Raw genomic sequence first — 13,117 nt, forward strand, 5'->3', positions numbered from 1 at the left:
GAGGCCAGGGTGACCCCCCCGAGGGACTGTGGCGGTGTCCAGGCATGGACCGCCATTGGCGCGGAATGCAAGGCAGCCATCTTGCTGAGCACTCCACTGACCACCCACCTTCGCCTTGATTCTGCAGAGCGACATCAGACGTATGGGTGCTCCCACCTCACCACCCTCGTTACACAACTTCCACCATACCAGCCCCCCAACCAGCTGCCATCCCCCCGGCAGGGCATCACACAGCCTCTTTATTGCAACGCCCACAGTAGTCCCTATAGGGGGGCAGCGGATGGGGCCGCGGAGCATACTGATGCATGAGCAGCACCAGCCAATGGTAACACTGGCAGCAGGGACAGGTGGCAAGACCAGAGGCCCACACTGTGCCAGGCACCGGCGAGGCCAGAGGTACAGGGATGGGGGTGAGGGGGGACCGGACATACAAGGCAGAGTCTGTAGTGCCAATCAAGGCCACTGTGTAGTCTAGTGGTCCTGGTTGGGCACGGGGATACACACTATGCTAACATGTCGGCCGTTCACCTCTTTCATACATTGGATATTGGAATTCAACCAGCAATTGTGGCCTTCCTGCTTGTCGCCGCAGCCCTGGGGGATGGACTGCGGCTATATGAGCTGGACCTGCTCAAAGAGGAGGAAGCTTCAGCAGCGGAGCACGCCCCAGAAGAACAGGAGGCAGTCACTGAGGATGGAGAGCCAGCCAAGGAGGAGAAGATGGTGCAAAGGAGGTGCCGCATGAGGCATAGCATGTACTGGCAGAGCCTGTTATTCGAGGACCAGCTGGACCTGGCATGCCGACGATGACTCCGGCTGAACAGGGAGACAGTTCGACATATCTGCCAGATCCTGGCGCACTTGGTACCGCGGGGAAATGGGGGAGGATGCCCGCTCCCAGTGACCGTCAAGCTAAATGTTGACCCGAACGTTTACATGACGGGGTCCTTCCAGGCGCCGAGTGGTGACCTGTCCGGGATCTCACAGACCTCGGTGCACGGGTGCATCTGTGCCATCATTGAGGCCCTATATGCCCAGACGGCTCAATACATCCACTTAAATGTGGACTAAGCCCACCAGGATACCCGGGCAACGGGGTCTGCTGCCATTGCCGAGATGCCCCCGGTCCAGGGAGTGATTGATGGGATGCATGTTGCCCTACGATCATCTGCAGATTACAGGTCATTCTACACAAACTGAAAGGGGTTCCACTTGATGTGCAGTGCTGTGTGACCATCAGATGCACATCATGCATGTCTGCACCCGATACACGGGCAGTGTGCACGGCGCCTTCATCCTGGCACACTCGATAATTCCTGGCCTTCTTGAGGCGCACCCCCAGCTGGGGTGTTGGCTCCTGGGTGACAGGGGTTATCTGCTGTGGTTGTGGCTGATGACGCCTACCTGGAGGCCATAGACCAACACCGAGACCCGTTACACTGTTTCTCGTACAGCGACCAGGGGTATGATTGAGCAGTGCTTTGGCATCCTGAAGATGTGGTTCAGGAACCTGGACCACTCTGGAGGGGCCCTGCAGTCTGAAGCTGAGAGGGTTGTCGGCTTTGTGGAGGCCTGCTGATCCTCCACAACATCGCTAAGCAGAGGGGCGACGCTCTGGAGGAGGAGGATGAACGGCAGGCCTCGTCCGATGAAGGGAATATAGGGGAAGGATGGGCAGGAGATGGGGTCCAGGTCAGCATGGGAGGCTGCACAACATCTGTGCCCGAGCCAACATGCACAGGATGCCCTGATCGCCTCCAGGTTCACCACCAAGGGTGGAGAAATCTGATCAGGGGCATGGACACCGCATCCCACCCCCACCCACCCCGAGCTCCCATCGCTCCCCCTCCAGGCCGTGCCCCTGCCAGCACCCCCCCCCCCCCCTCCCATGATACATACCTGCTGAACAACGGGGTGTGGATCCTTGGTTGTCAGTAACAGTGGGGCTGGTCCATGGGATGGAGGGTGATGACCCGCTCTGCGATGAACTCAGTGCTCCGCATCGTTCGACAATATCTGACTCCTGCCCACAGTGGCACTTTCCACCATCCACCTGCGTAATCCCTGCACGCGAGCTGTCCATTCCATCACACGGTCTCATCGGATCCCTGAGGTGGCGGAAATGGGGATGGAGAGGGCGGGGTTGGGGAGGGCGGGGGGGGGGGGGGGGGTGGGAAGGGGTTGGGAAACCGGAGCGGTAAGGCCTTGGTGAACCACGGACCCCAAGCCAAACCCACACCCACCCCAATCGTCCGCCCATTCCCCCTCACCACCTGGTCTTTCCAGCCCAGCCCAGCCCTCACACCCATCTGACAGAGCACCAAGGCAGGTTGTAACATTGTGCGCAGGTGTTTAATGTGAAAACATATAAACATATTTGTGTCCTAGTCCCGATCACTAAACTGTACTCTGCACCCGTGCCAACTTAACTGTTGTCTACTTTTCTGGCCTTATGGGCCCTAACGCTACATCTAAGTGGATCCCCAGATGGTACATCACGAGAGGATGTGGCCTGCTGTGATTCCCACCCTGTGAACTGATCCCCATTGGCGGGTGTCTTCTGGAGCGACTGGGCCTGGATGGGCCTGGCTGCTGAGCAGGTGGCATGGTGCTGCCCTGTTCTGCCCACTGTATGTGCCAGGGTCAAAGGATGGGAGTCCAAGGCGGTGTGCTGTTCCGGCACTTCCCCTGCAAGAATCACCAGCATGGGTCCCATCACCTCTCCCTCCCTCGGGGTTCCCATGGGATGTGGTGCGAGCAGAGCAAAGCCCTGAGGCTTCCCCGCCACCTGGTTCTGACAGTCCTGGGTCTGCATGATCGTGGACATGGAGCACAGGAAGTAGACCACCTCCTTCTGGAACTGCACCATATCACGCTGCGACTGTGTCACATCAGCCAGTGACTGTGCCATCTCCCTCTGGGACGGGACCACCTCCTTCTGTGTCTGCATCACTTTGGCCAGCACCTGGGAAATGCCGCCGATGCTCTCAGCCATGGCCTGCTTTGACTGGGCCACGATCAGGAGCGCCGCTGCAATGTCCAGGTGGCTTTGGCACATTCCTGCCTGTGAGAGGGCAGCTCCATCCTGGGTCTCAGCCACCGCCTGCACAGAATGCCGCAGGGCTTAGACATGTTGATCCATGGCCGAAACCCTCACCCCCAATGCCTCCACCGCAGACCCCACCCATTCAGTTTTGGGCTGGGACGCATGGCCGGTACCACCTCCTGCTCCTGCAAGCGGTTGGACTCCTCCACCTGCACCTGCAGGTGCTGGATGCTCGTCGACATTCCCTCATGTAGCCCCTGGCTCTGCGTCTATATCGCCACAATCGATGGGACTTTCCGTTCCAGAAGCCCAAAACCCATCTGGACAGCAGCCAGCCCCTGGGGTCGGTCTGCCCTCTGACCGTCCGCCCCCTTGGGAGTTCCTACCTCCAGCTGCTCCACAAGAGCATGTTTGTGGTGCGGACCAGATAGTGCCCCCGAGCCTCTTCACTAAAGTGCCCAACTGAGGTGAGTGTCTCCTGGTTGGTGGAGGGTGTTGGAGACAGCTGTGACGGGAAATCAGTGACATCCTCGGGCTCGAGCTCCGGGGTGTCCTGGGTCTCGTGTCTATGGCTTGTGTCCATGCCGGTGTCCTTATCGCTGGTCGGCATCTGAGGTCTGGACGTGGCTGTGGGCGGGGGCTGGGGATACCAGCAGGACCCACCCAATCACCAGCAGCTCCTGCAGGACACAAGACAAGATGCATGATTAGACCGCGGGCCGGGGGGTTGAATGGGGTGTGTGGGAGAGGGCGGTGTGTTTGGGAGGGAGGAGTAGAGGTGGTGGTGGAGGGGGGGGATGGGTGGGGGGGAGGGGGTAGTGAGGATGGTGTGACGATGATGTGAGGGTGATGTGGGGGTGAGAGTGGTGTGTGGTTGGTGTGGAGGTGAGGGTGGTGTGACGGTGGTGTGGGGGTGGTTATGGGGGAGGGGTTGACACGCATGTCACAGGGAACCGCAAATCAGCGGTGTCTCACTTCCTTGCCCAACGCCAAGGTCCACCCCGGCGACTGCCCTTTCCTCTGGCCGCCAACCACGTCCAGAGCCTACTACTCTGTCATGGTGAGGGGTCGCAGGTGCGGCAGCCCCCATCCAATCTTTTCCTGCTCCCGGCAGTTATGGGCAGCCTTCTCCTGGGGCAGGGAACAGAAAACTCAGTGTTAGACAGTCCGACACATGCAATTCAGGGGGTGGGCAGCTGGTGGCTTCAGTGGTCAGGGCACCCGGTCATGGCGACCGGTATTAGTGCCGGCATGTGGTGCAGGGTGGGGGTTGTCAGCCTCCTGAGTGTCAATCGTGAATCCGGAAAATCCCATTTCTCATTGGAATCCATGTCATTGAACCTTAACCACAACCTGCCTTGAAAGTGTTGTCCAAGTTTAAGTTGTGAATACATGGCTGCCTGATGTATTTTATTGTCAGTCATATGTACAGCACATCCACTCGATCTGGGCAGGGCACTGATGACGAGTACTTCAATTCCAGAGATTTCTGCTCACTGAAGTACCTCAGTTTTGTTTGCCCTCTCATTTGATATCCCTGATGTTCCAAATGCATCTCATATCCAGTCCGTTAAAGTAGTGCCATCTGAATCGGCACATGCAGGTCATCATCATGCCAACTCAACCTAATGGATCTGCAATCCTGGAAGCTAGGTATTAATGCAGTGGCTGAGTTTCAAAGCCAGAGAGGCAAGCTGCACTTATCTTTAAGGATCCAGGCTCTACCCAAACTCATACACTTTTCGCCTTCTTTGCACATCCCCACACTGCTCCCAGCATTGTCATCAAGTTAACCACCAACCCCCACCAGTTTCATATTTTAACAAGAGGACATAAGTAAGAAAAAGCAGAGTCTCTGGTTAAAATTGAGGGAACAAGAGAGGGCCGCACGGTAACACAGTTTTTAGCACTGTTGTTTCACAGCTTCAGTGTCTTGGTTCGGTTCCCGGCTTGGGTCACTGTCTGTACAGAGACTGCACGTTCTCCCTGTGTCTGTATTTGTTTCCTCTGGGGGCTCTGGTTTCCTCCCACAGTCCAAAGACGTGCAGGTTAGCTGGATTGGCCAATGCTAAATTGCCGTAAGTGTACAAAAAGGTTAAGTGGGGTTACTGGGTTACATGGATAGGGTGGAGATGTGGGGGCCCAGGCAGTGTGGACCCTGGAGTTAAGGAGAAAGGCCTGTATGAGATACCTCTGTGCCTGTATGCAGTTAAACCTCATTATCGTTTTCAATAAACCTCGTTGTTATACAAGGGCCAGTGCAGGCCCGAGGGGCCAAATGGCCTCCTTCTGCACTACAAATTCTATGATTCTATGAAGAGAGGACTTTAAATTGTAATGGAGTTATCTACATGTTGTGGGAAAGAGACGGAATAATATACTTGAATTGGAAGGCAGTAACTTATGACTGAGGAAGTGACAAGGATCTGTACAGCTGCCTCAACTATCCATCATATTCATTCAAGATTTAGAAAACACAACAGAGCTATATATCCAAGTTTGTCGATGCCACATAGATAGTGCTTTAGTACGTAGTTAGACAGGCCTATAGAACTACAAAGAGAAGTGAGTAGATTAATTGGCTGTGTGGAAATGTGGCAGATGGTTTTCAATGCAGCTAAGTGTGAGGTCATCCATTTTAGATCAAAAAAGGATCGATTCGAGCAATAATTAAATGGCGAAAAGCTAGGGTCAGTGGAAGCCTAACAGGATTTAGGGGCCCATGTGCATCGATAGTATCTAGGTACAAAAAGAAATCAAAAAAGCTAATTTTGCAACACATTTACAACACCTAGCTGAAGAAAATCGTGGTAGCATGGCCCCTTTAAGAGACAATCTTTCGCAGGCCATGTGATCCGCTCAGGGCCAATCGCATGGGACTGTGTAAACTCCGGCCAACGGGAAAAAAACATGGGGCCTTGGGAGCTGGGGCCCAGGCAATGTGGATCCAGCAGTCAAGGAGAAAAGACCTGTAAGAGATACCTCTGTGACTGTATACAGTTAAACCTCATTATCGTTTTGAATAAACCTCTTTGTTATACAAGAAGCCTCCTCAGTGATACCCCACACTATTACATGAAGACAAGAGTAAATTGGGGAACGATCACAAGTTTCGAATTCATGGGTGAAGGGGTTGCATCGGAAATCTCCAAGAAACGGAAAAGACTAGTCGATAGAAAAACAGTGAGTGAGAAACAATGGACGGGATTCTCCGCCCCACCGCACCAGTTTTCTGGTGTGGCGTGCCCCCACTGGCAGCAGGATTCTCCATCCCACCAGCCGGCCAATGGATTTTCCCATTGTGGGTAGCCCCACGCCGTCGGGTTGGGTGCGCTGCCGGCGCAACGGAGAATGCCGTTAGTGGAGAATCCAGCCCAATGCCTATGATAGGAAAACTCGGTGCCTTCGACCGGCAGGCGGTGAAGACAGGAGCCAATATATCGAGAGATTCCAGTTCTTTTAACCAACGGTGAGATCATGGGGAAAGATAAGCAAAAGGCCATTCTGTTAATGGATTGGGTTGGATTGGATTTATTGCCACGTGGACCGAGGTACAGTGAAAAGTATTGTTCTGCATACAGTCCAGACAGATCATTCCATGCATGAAAAAATATAGGACATGCATAAATATACAATGTAAATACATAGACGCAGGCATCGAGTGAAGCGTACAAAGTGTAATACTACTCAGTACAGAAGATGTGTGAACAGATCAGTTCAGTCCATAAGAAGGTCGTTTAGGAGTCTGGTAACAGTGTGGAAGAAGGTGTTCTTAAATCTGTTTGTGCGTGTTCGCAGACTTTTGTATCTCCTGCCCGACAGAAGAAGTTGGAAGAGAGAATAGCCTATGTGAGAGGGGGTCTTTGATTATGCTTCCCACTTTCCCAAGGCAGCGGGAGGCGTCGACAGAGTCAATGGATGGGAGATGGGTTTGCGTGGTGGACTGGGCTGTGTTAATGACTCTTTAGTTTCTTATGGTCTTGGGCCGAGTTGTTGCCATACCAAGCTGTGATTCAGCCAGATAGGATGCTTTCTATGGTGCATCTGAAAAATTAGAAGTCAATGTGGACATGGTAAATTTCCTTTGTTTCCTGAGGAACTATGGGCCCCAGAGATCTATAACCTCATGAGGAATTTAACATTCCCAGAGGCCCCAGATACAAAATTCTTTGACCAGCTAGTAACACTTGTAAAAGGGCACTTCAACCCTAGACTCTCCATTATACTGCAGTGGTATATATTTAATTTGGCCATCAGGGACCCAGGGGAGGCTATTTCAGATTTTGTTGCCAGACTTCGCCACATGGCTGAAACCTGTGAATTCAGCTCAGCATTAAGCGAAATGCTACCCGACAGTCTGGTATATGGTATCAACAATATCAATGTACAAAGGAGATTATTATCAAAATGAAAATTACCCTGGAAAAAGCAATTGAAATAACTCAAGCAACTGAATGCGCCGAGAAGGGTGCCTCTGAGCTATAGTGCATGCAGGAAGGCAAAGTGAATCAACTTTGGAGTTGAACGGCTGTTAGGCGAGCACCCTAAGTGACAGGCACAGAGGAGGCTGAACAGAGATTCCAGGAGCAGGATTGTAGTCAGAGGGAAGGAAGAAAAGTGAGCCATCAGCCCAGGAATTTTAATGAGTGTTACAGATGCGGGGAGACAACACCGAAGAAATGTGCCATTGCAGAAATTGTCATACCAACAACAATCGGCTCAATTACCCATGATCATTATGGAAGGACAAGGACCGAGCCTCATGGGACGAGAGTGACCAGGTCGGATAAACCTAACTGGCTAGAAAATTCCAGGATATCAGATGGAACTTTCCAAAAAGTACGAAGATGTGTCTCAAAATTAGCTCCTGCCCTACCAACTGTGGAAAGACAAACTCAGTTGCAAAGACAGAGTATTGCTCTGGGATTCCCAGGTGGTGATACAAACCCCGGCAAGAGAGCCACTGCTGCAGGACTTGCACAGTGCCACCCTAACCAGACTAAGATGAAAATGTGGCCAGGAGCTACATATAGTGGCCGGATAGTGACAAAGATAATGAGAACCTGGTTCATCAGTGTGACTTCCATCAGTTACAGCAACCTTGCCACCTGTGGTTCAACTGGATCCACGGACGTGGCCTTGCTGTCCATGGACAAGGTTACACATTGGTTTTGCTGTCTCTTCCTGGGAAGAATGTTCTTGACACTGGTGACCACCCACTCGAGGTGGCTGGACATCCAGTAAATAGGGATGACAATCTCAGCCACCTGAGACGCCATTCACGGTCTTCCAGAGTATTGGTTTCCAATAATGGCACAGCTTTCATGGGGGAAGATTTCCAACATTTCATGCAGACTAATGGCATCCACCACATCCAAACTCCCCTTATCACCCGGCATCAAATGGCTGGCAGAAAGAGTGGTAATCTTTTAAATCTGCAATGATTAAACAACTAGGTCGGTCAATGCGCCTCAAGTTAGCTCATTTCCTCGTGTCATACAATAATACCCCTCGCATCACTACTGCGGTCACACCAGCAAGCTTGGGCAAGCCGCCCAATAGAAGTATCACAACTCGGTGAAAGGCAACAGATCATTTAAAATCGGTGACCTAGTTTTTGTGAGGAACTTTGCATCTGACCTATCATGGATACCAGGGGACATAATGGAAACACCTGGTGCTGTCTCATACCTGGTGGACTTACAAGGGACACAAGTGTGGAAGCACATAGACCATATGAGGAGTCGAGAGGCCGCAGAACCAACGACCGAACAGGTGGTTCCGGTAGGGACTACCAATGCCCCTTCAGTGGCGACTGAAGCAAGGAAACTGGATGGCTCAGAAGAGGCCACTCCCACTTCTCCTGAGGGGATCAGAGAGGGAGGCACCCCCAATGCCCATATCTAGATCTTGAAGCAACCTTGGATTCTATCGCAGGGAAGTGCGTGAACCCCTGGGAGCCACAGCCCAGGAAGTGTGGACCCGGGAGTCAAGGAGTAAAGACCTGTATGATATATCTCTGTGCCTGTTTTTAGTTAAACCTCATTATCATTTTCAATAAACCTCTTTGTTATACAAGAAGCCTCCTCAGTAATACCTCACACTATTGCACACAGCTGGAGTGCTTTTCTGGACACTGCACTTTAGAAGGATATATTTGCTTTGGAAATTGCGCAGAGCAGATTTACCTGAATGTTAAAAGAGCTCCAAGGATTAGATTATGAAGATAGGTTTGCATAAACTCGGTTTCAATTTCAAGGAATATAGAACCTTGAAGACTCATTTGATCAAGGTTGCTACGAGTTTGAAAGGAATTGATAGGATAGATAAATAGAAATTATTTTCCGCTAGTGGAGGAGCCATAAATGTAAGGGCAAGGGACATAACCTTAAAATCAGAGCCAGGTCATTCATGATAGAAACAATTGCTCACAAAGCTTGGTAAAATATGGAACTCTCTCCTATGAAAGACAGTCAACGCTAACCTAGTTAATGGTTTTAAATCTGAGATGGTTAGATTGTTGCTATTCAAGACTATTAAAAGCCATTGAGCCAAGGCAAGGATGTAGATCAGCAATGATCTTGTTGACTGAAAATAAAAATGAAATGAAACGAAAATCTCTTATTGTCACAAGTAGGCTTCAAATGAAGTTACTGTGAAAAGCCCCTAGTCGCCACATTCCGGCGCCTGGTACGGGAATTGAACCCGCGCTGCTGGCCTTGGTCTGCTTTACAAGCCAGCTATTTAGCCCACTGTGCTAAACTAGCCCCTAAGACTGACAACTTACTTGAGTGGCTGCATTTCCCACTCACTTTCTAATGCAGTCTTCAGGCTGTAAATTATGATAGTGAATTAAAATATAGAGCTTGATATAAGAAAGTACAAAAATGGTCCAAGAAGGAAACTCTCTATGTCATAAGAAAGAATGACATACAGCCCAGTGATCATAACAGAGAAGATTAGACCCATAGGGCAGTCAGTGAAGGATATCCACATATTCTTCTATTTTTATTTGAATGCTAACTGAAAAGTATTCCATTGTAAAATCAAATTCAAATATTAGCTGGATTAATTCACATAAAAATATATGAATGGAAAGGATACAATTTACGCAGTGAGAACATACCAACACCTACACTGCTTGAAATTAAAAAAATAATAAAGTCGCATTCTTACTAACGTGGTAAATGCAGGTTTGCTATCTTGGCTAAAATATTTATTTATTAGTTGGTCCAGACTTCTTGATGCTACTTGCAAAAGTAAAACCCTTATTCATTATCAGAGAAAGTCCCAAAATACGTGTTTGTTAGGTGGATTGGCCATTCTGAATTCTCCCTTATTGTACCCATACAGGTCCCGGAATGTGGTGACTAGGGGCTTTTCACAGTAACTTCATTGCAGTGTTAATGTAAGCTTACTTGTGACAATAATAAATATTATTATTGTAAAAGAAGACTGGCAGTAATAGAGATAGACTCAGGGTGGAATTTTCCCATAATTTGTCAGAGTGTGAGACTCCGACTTAAAACGGACCTGTATCTCTCCAGATGCACAGACGAAATCAGAGTTTTCAGATGAGATCTTCTGACACAGGGCTGTGCAGGGTCTGATAGAACTGGCAAGGCCGCCTCCACAGAGATCACAGCATCATCTTTAAAGGCCGCCCCAATCTGAACCAAAAATAAACGCCCCATAGCTCCATCCCACAGACACGGAGGATGCACCCCACAAGCTCTCCCCACCTTCCCCACCACTGCACAAGAAACAGGGCCTCTCCCCTCCCAACGCGCCACCCACAAGCATAGGTGCTCCCTGTCCACCCCCCAGCAATCATAACGGGAACACCCTAACAATGGGGCTCCCCATAGGGTCCCCCCCTGGAACTGACCCCTGGAACAGGTTGGCCCTGCCAGGTTGCCACTGCCAGGAAGCAGCCAACCTGCACCAAGGGCAGTGCCAACCTGTTCCCGGTGGAAGTACCAGGGCACTGCCCAGGCATGCCCCTCTCCATCTGAAGACTACACTTACTTTTGCATTGCGAGGGGATTCCCTCGACTGATTCACATCAGTATCGAACTCTTCCAAACCTCGCTGACACAACATTATGTCAGCGAGGTGTGAATATTATGAGAAGGGAGATCATGTGGTCAGGGGCTCACTAACTATAATAAAATTTACTTAAATGTAGTACAATAAGGTTCTGATCCTTTGTACGTAGGAACCTCAATATATCATCGGTGAGGTACATGTAAAATCAGGAAAGGTGATCTTGCCGGTGAGATTTACTTTTCCCGATTCTTGTGGGATTTTGTGCCTGTGTCACCGTTCTCGCTGATGGTGAACAGGGGCACAAAACCATCCCCAAAGAGTCAAACTTCAAAAGTGAGAAAAGCAAAGAAGAGCGAGACGGTAATATCTTATTTTAGCCTCTGTTGTGAATTTTAAATTTTTTTTATTATTCATTCATGGGATGCGGGCATCATTGGCTGGGCTAGCATTTATTGCCCATCCCTAATTGTCCTTGATCTGAATGACTTGCTGGGCCATTTCAAAGGGCAGTTAAGAGTCAACCACATTGCTGTGGATATGGAGTCACAAGTAGGCCAGGCTGGGTAAGGACGACAGATTTCCTTGCCAAAAGGACATTAGTGAACCAGATGGGTTTTTATAAAAATCGACAATGGTTTCACGGTCATCATTAGACTTTTAATTCCAGGTTTTTATGGAATTTAAATTTCACCATCTGATGGTTCGAACCCAGATCCACAGAGCATTTACCTGGGTCTCTCGATTACCCATTCATGAACAAGAGTAAAATAATATATGGCCGCCCCAGTATTCCTGATCGCCTCAAAATGGTGAAAAATGCCTGAGGTTACAGATAACAAACCTGTATTGTTTACTAACAATCCAATCACTACAATAAGCAGTCTGCTTTTCAGGCTGCTGTCACCATGGGAATATTTCCTTTAATATTGCAGCCATATTATTGGCTGAAAAACTCAGTTCAGGCAACATAGACTGAACCCAATTCCTACGCAGGGTGCCAGCTGGAAAACAAGCAATATGCAAACTGGAAGCCAGATGTACAGAAGTGCACCTTCAGGGACCTCTTGTACCATCAAAACCCTCATTCATTACTTTGTTAACTTTCCGCTTGGCTATTCCAATTGGAGTCATTTCTTTCAGTAAAGTTAGGCGAGAAGAGAATATTAGCTACAAGTTCAAATCAATTCCAACCACTCACAGCAGCGTCATCTCCACAAGGGAATGCATTGCCTAATCACCTCCATTCAGACCTTGAATAGTGGTGTCACTATATGCAACCTCAAATATGACTGATCAGAGAGAACCCATATGTACTTGTAAAGGGTAAGACATGTGGAACAAAGTTAGTTGAATTTGAGGTCAGTGCTAATGTTGTAGACAGGGATAGGAAGCAGAGAGTGGTGCTGAATGGATGATTTTCTGTGTAGGGGGCTACCCAGGCACCTTTATTAGGAGAATAGCTTTTCTTGATCTTCATAAATAACCTAGAATTGGGTATAGGGAGTAGAATTTTTAAGTTTGTGCATGATACAAAACCTGGCAGTGTAGTAAATAGGACAGTAGGTAGCAGACTTCAGGAGAACATAGATAGACTGGTGAAATGGGAAGACTCATGGTAGATGCTATTCAATGTGGATAAGTGTAACCTTTGGGAGAAACAACATGGACTGGATTCTCCGGTCCCCCAGCTGCATGTTTCTCGGCGGCACACCATTTGCTGGCGGTGGGATTCTATACTCCCGCCGCTTGTCCATGGGATTTCCCATTGAAGCCATCCCACACTGCCAAGAAACCCACAGGCAGTGGTGCACAGTTGGTTGGTGTAGCCACCTAAATTGGCCAACTCCCGATTTAAAATGGCGAATGGCAAAGGCTGAAGGGAAATTCAGCCAACACAGGCAGAAACCAGCAGGTGCAGGTTTGCTGTGTATTTAACTCTGCAAAAGCCCAGACATCATCGATACCAGCGACCATCAGCATAATATTGTAGCAGCCATCTACATACTAATGAGCAATCCCCGG

The sequence above is a fragment of the Scyliorhinus torazame genome, chromosome 2 (assembly GCF_047496885.1).
Source record: "Scyliorhinus torazame isolate Kashiwa2021f chromosome 2, sScyTor2.1, whole genome shotgun sequence".
In the NCBI taxonomy this organism is placed as follows: domain Eukaryota; kingdom Metazoa; phylum Chordata; class Chondrichthyes; order Carcharhiniformes; family Scyliorhinidae; genus Scyliorhinus; species Scyliorhinus torazame.